The sequence below is a fragment of the Gossypium hirsutum genome, chromosome A13, assembly GCF_007990345.1.
Source record: "Gossypium hirsutum isolate 1008001.06 chromosome A13, Gossypium_hirsutum_v2.1, whole genome shotgun sequence".
In the NCBI taxonomy this organism is placed as follows: domain Eukaryota; kingdom Viridiplantae; phylum Streptophyta; class Magnoliopsida; order Malvales; family Malvaceae; genus Gossypium; species Gossypium hirsutum.
In genome coordinates this window covers 74614244-74620603 of record NC_053436.1, presented here as the reverse complement: position 1 = coordinate 74620603, position 6360 = coordinate 74614244, and positions in this window count along the sequence as shown.

Genomic DNA, 6360 nt, shown 5'->3' with positions numbered 1-6360 from the left:
ATTTCAATATGTAATAACGAATGAATATGGGCATTATGTGTGCGAATGATTAGAGGCACTGTGTGTGCAAATTCCTTTAACCGAGCACAATGTGTGCGAAATTGGTAATTGAGGCACTGTGTGTGCGAGTTCTTCAACCAAGCACTATGTGTGCGAGATCGATCAGTGGGCACTAAGTGTGTGTAATGAGATTCATGTTGTGACAGCCCAAAATTGACCCTAGTCGGGAAGTGGTTTCGGGACCGCTAAACCGAGTCATAAAAATAATTAGCTGTCATATTTGATGCTTATTATATGTATATATGCATGTGTGAAAATTTCATGTTTGAATTTTGTTAATTGTAAGTGAATTTTATTAAATAGGACTTATGTGAGAAAATTTAGAAATGTGCTAGGCAAATGTGAAGTGGCCTATTAATGCATGTTATGAAAATGATGGGTTTGCATGTCAAATTACCCAAAATTTGAGCTAGTGGCCGGCCATGCTATGGGTGGAAACATGTTGGGAACATGTTGGCTTAGTGTGTTATGTTAGAAAGAATAAATAAAGGGTTAGTAATTAAGTAATGAAAAGGGAGGGGTGATGAAAACAAAGTTGTCTCATCCATCCCCCCTTCCATTTTGCCGTAACTAGACAAAGAAAAGAAAAAAAAAGAAAGGGTGTTCATCCTTTAACACCTTGGCCGAAAATTTGAAGGAGGAAGGAAGAAGAAAGGTTGAAGAGATTCGGCCATGCATGTAACTAGGCTAAGGTATGTTTGATGATGTTCCATGAGATGCATGCATGTTTTAGTTGTTAGTTTGAGTTCTACCTAGCCCATGGTCTAAATCTTGCTATGTGATGGAGATGATATTCGGCCATGGGTGTTGTCTTTCTTGGTTGGTGTTTTGATGTTGTGGTGATGAGGCATGAAGATGATTGAGCTTGAGTGTTTAATAAAAAGGTTTGGATGTGAGAGTGTGTGAGGAGTAGAAATGAGGGGTCTTAGCAACTTCATGAAGGTTCGGCCATGGTGCTTCAATATTGCACTTGTGTTTAACCCTAGGATTAATTAGTTATATGGTTAGTATGGGTATGGGTGACCGAATATGAGAGCATGAATAGATGGAGAGTTTGGTGAATCGATATGTGGTAAATGTTAAGTGTTAAATGAAATGGAAATGATAGATTAATGTTGCACATTCGGCTATAGTTAGGCATGTTGATGATCTTATCTTGACTTAGATAATTAGGCATAAAAGGGTGGTAATGAGGTTGAGGTTGTTGAATGGTTAGTTGGGTAACAAATGAAGCATTCGGCCATCACTTGGGAGCTTATGTGATGTTGAGTTTAAAATTAGCAAAGGTGATTACCGAATGTCCAAGTATGCATATGCATGTGTGATTAGATTATTGATAGTATGGTAATTGCATGAGGTTATTAGCCGAATAGCTAAGAACATAAAGTAGCAAGATGAAAATTTTACCATGTCGTTTCGTATGTCATAAAATCATTAAAATGTGGATACCAATATATGTAGCAAAGCTGTTAAATGAGTTAATTTATTTGTTTAAGCTCAATACTCTAAAGGAGAGGCGTCCAACAAGGGAAAATCGAAGGTCTTCGAATAGCCGCCGAAATTGTTCGACCACATCCGAGGTAAGTTTTAAGCGATTAAACGTTGAGTAAATTCAATTATAATAGGACATGATGAGTTGATTTAATAAGATATGATGTGGCCATGATATGTTCTAAGCTCAAATGGTAAGTTCTTAAGTGTTTGAGCTTGGGAATTCAAGGGTAATTTGAAATAGTCTGCTTAGGACAGCAGCAGTAACGTGACTTTAGAAAATCACCATAAATTTATGGATTTGAATTAGAGGCTGAATGAGACATGAAATTAAAGCTTAATGAGTCTAGTTTCCTATAAAAGAAACCGTGTAAGCAAAGGAATTTCCGATAATGAGATATTTAAAGTTGTGTGAGACGGTGTCAGAATGACTCTGAAATCCCCTGTTCGGTTTTTAGAAAATCATTATAAATTGTAAAAAAATGGTTATAAGATAAAATTTATATGCTTAGACTCCTTAATGAGTCTAGTTTCAAATGAAATCAAATACAACACATTTTGAATTCTGTAAAATGAGAAATTTGATTCTTAGTGAAGAGTGGTCAGATTAGTCAAACAGTGAAACAGGGGAAACTTTAAGAAAAATCTGGTATTGATTGGCCAAACCTAAAATTCTGGAAATTTTATGGATGGAAGATATACGAGTCTATATTCAGGAAAAATTAACGGAAAGTGATTTGGAGTTTTGTAGCTCCAGTTATAAATAATTTAGTGACTATTGCTCAGGAAAAACAACTTGTGCTGAATTTGAGATTATGTTGTGAACCTTGATAAACTTGTTTTAGTTGCTCATAAGCTATTGATTAAACCCATACTTGAATTCTAAATCGTGATATTGTAAGTTATGAGTATTCGAATATGAAATGATAGTAAGGCCTAATGGCCGATGTGATGAATGTGAAAGTGTATATGTGTGATAAGGCCAAATGGTCGATGTGATGAATGTGAAAGTGTATATGTGTGAAAAGGCCAAATGGCCGCTGTGATGAATGTGAAAGTGTATATGTGTGATAAGGCCTAATAGCCGATGTGATGAATGTGAAAGTGTATATATGTGATAAGGCCTAATAGCCGATGTGATGAATGTGAAAGTGTATATATGTGATAAGGCCTAATAGCCGATGTGATGAATGTGAAAGTGTATATATGTAATAAGGCCTAATGGCCGATGTGATGAATGTGAAAGTGTATATATGTGATAAGGCCTAATGGCCGATGTGTGAATGTGAAAGTGTATATATGTGACAGGGCCGAGTGGCCAACGTGATGGATGTGAAAGTGCATAAATGTGATAAGTCCCGAAGGGCATTTGTGTCAGTACTATATCCAGGTTAAAACCCCGCAGGCTTTATGCGAGAATATTATCACTGATTAATGTCCTTAAGCTTCGTGCTTGTACTATATCCGAGCTCTAAAGACCCGATGACTACGTGTGGGGATTTTATCCGGGTAAGACCCGATAACTTCGTGTGGAGATTATGTCCGGGTAAGACTTCGTAATAAGAATTGCTTATAAATATATTCAATGCGAAAGGTTAAACAGGTATGTACTCCAAGTTTATATGTGAGCTTGATTTGCACTAAATCATAAGGTAGTTATGTGATGCATACGAGAGCAATCTATGAGACTATTCCTATGATTATGTGACATCGGATCAGTGTGAGAGGTGATGTGAAATCATACGATATATCTATGTCACATGAACTCACTTTTATGTGAAAGTTTATCTGCTTATTGTATATGATGAGATGTGCATATTCGGTAAAGGGATGGTATGCCCGAAGGAAGAGTGAAATAAAAATACGAACAACTATGTTATAATTTGATTGTTATCTGTTGACACTGCTTAAAACTTACTAAGCATTGTAATGCTTACTCCATTTACTCTGTTTCCTCTGTTTTATAGATCTCATTGCGAAGCTACAGGCTCGGGGATCGTCAGCAACTAGTCACACTATCACTATCCACTATTTGGTACTGCTACGTTTCGGATTGTCTTATGGCATGTATAAAATAGACTAGTGGCGGAAGAATATTTTGGTTAATGTATATAGCCATGCGAAAATGGCTTATATATGTTTGAGCATAATGTTATAATAATTTGGTATGGAATGGTTAATCACTATCATAATTTGTGCTATTTATGCTAAAAGGGCTAGTTGAATCATGGAAACTATGAAATAGGTAAAGTCTACCTTAAAGGCAGATGCTGGCAGCAGCAGTGATGTAGATTTGGGAAAATCACTAAAAATAGTAGGTTTGGAATTAAATAATGAATAAATTATGTAAACGAACCTTGATGAATCTATTTTCATAGGAAAGTAACGAAATGATCATATGGATAGTATGTTAAGAGATATTTAGGTTCTCGTGAGACAGAGCCAGAACGGTTTCTGGATTCCCTGTTCCGACTTTGGAAATTCATTATAAATTAACCAGAGATAATTAGGAGTCATTCCATATATGTATAGATTTCTCTCTAAGTCTAGTTTCTATAGAAACAAATGGCATCAGTATTGAAGCTCTGTGCAGGGAGATATCCAAGTCGTAATGCACAAAGGTCAGTGTAGTCAATCCCTGTAACATGGGAGACTTTGACTAATAAACTGTACTAATTGGCCCGACCAAAAATTCTAGAAAAAAATATGTTGATGGGCATATGAGTCTAGTTTCAGGGAAAATTTACGGAACTGGATTTCGAGTTTCAGAACTCGAGATATGATTTTTTTAAGCGACTAGTACGCAGACTGGCAGCTTGTCTGGGAAATTTTTTTTAAGTGGTTTGAAGTCTGTTAACACCTCGTGTTCGACTCCGGCGACGGCCTCGGGTTCGGGGTGTTACACATGTAAGACCTCGTCTGGGATGAAGGCATTAATTTGAGATGTTGTGTAAGACCATGTCTAGGACATGGCATCGACTCGATATGTGATAACATGTAAGACCATAGTTGGACTATGGCTTTAAGTAAACGACATACTCAGACAAGTACGACGCTCTTTAAATTGACAAATGTTAGGAAGTAGAATTGAAGTTAGATGTTGAATTTTAATTAGATACTGATATTCGGTATTTGAGTTTGAATTGGGGATTAATAGATATAAATTGACGATTGATTATTGTTTCGGCTGTAATTTTTTTATAAGTGGATACATGAAAAAAAATGTGGTGGATATGTTGTTAAGGAATGGATTTATGTTATATGTACACTTAAGTGCTTAGTTAAAAATGTGTTATGGATTTAGTCTATGAGATTCTTGGTATATGAAGTTATATGTGCTATTGCTGAATGGACACTATTTTGTTAATCTTGTTCAAGAAATTATTTTGATTAAGTTTCGACATTCGAAAGTTTGAAAGAATTTTTGATGAATGCTGATAATTTTGGATATACGAGTTATGCGCTAGAATAAATCTCATGCCAATGTATTATATTAGGCTTTATGCCTATTCGACTGTATACGGGTAACGTTAACTATGATTGAATGTGCTAAATGAACTAAATGTTCAGGTACGTGGAAGTTGACTTTTCTTTTGGAAATGAGTTAAGTTGAATATTGAGATGCGATAAAGTTATAAAGGATATTCATTGGGATGTTTGAGAATATGTATACTTTCGGCCAGGTTACAGCTTATACATGAATGAAAATGTGGGTTATGAATATTTGAGTTGATGTTATGTATTATACATGTTAATATGTGATTTATATGTGTTTGAAATGCAAGTATAAATTCAATTAAGTGATTATTGCTTATGAAATCAAGAAAATGAGATGTATGTGTATACTTGTAGAAATGTTTATGTATTTGTTTTAAGATAAGAAAGTGATTTTATAGATCGATGTGAAAGCAGTAATGAATTACAATTGTTATTGATGAGCTAATGTTTATATGGACATAATTCAATAAGAGGACGTTATCCTAACCTAGTCGCTACTAAGATTTTCGGGGACGAAAATCCCTGGGGGGGAGAGTTGTGACAGCCTTAATTTGACCCCAGTCGGGAAGTGGTTTCGGGACCACTAAACCGAGTCGTGAAAATAATTGAATGATAAATTTTGTGCTTAATTTGTGTGAAAATGCATATGTGAATTTGTGGTGCTTTGATTTTTGCCAATTAAGGTGAAATTTATTGAAAGGGACTTGTGTGAAAAATTTAAGAAATGTGCTAGGTATTTATGTGATGGCTTATTACTAAGGTTTAAAAAGCATAAGGATGTGCATGTCAAATTGTCATTTTTTTATAGTGGCCGGCCATGTGGTTGAGTAATTGAAAAAGTATAAATTTTATATGTATTTATATATATAAATGTATTATAATATGTAATAACAATTTTATATTATAATGAAATAAGTAAGTGGGTGAAAAGAACAAGGTTGATAACTTTTGTTCTTCATTGCCGAAAGAGGGGGGATAGGAGAGACCAAACTTTCGGCTATGTTAGCATCAAAATTAAGGTATGTTTCATGTGCTCCCTTCAAAGTCTTGTGAAAATCTAGTTAATCACATAGTTTCCTACATAGCCCATGTTAAAAACTTTAGTTTTGGTTGAGGATATAGCATTCGGCCATTTACCTAAGTTTTTGCTAAATTATTGATAGTTGAATGTTAGTTTTAAAGAATGAATAATTGTGATTGTAATGGAGTTTCATGTTGCTTAGGTGGTGAATTAAGCATATATGTGCATTAGATGCTAAGTAGGAAATCGGCTAATGTGTTGGGTGTACTATGGCCGATTGTGACTTGGAT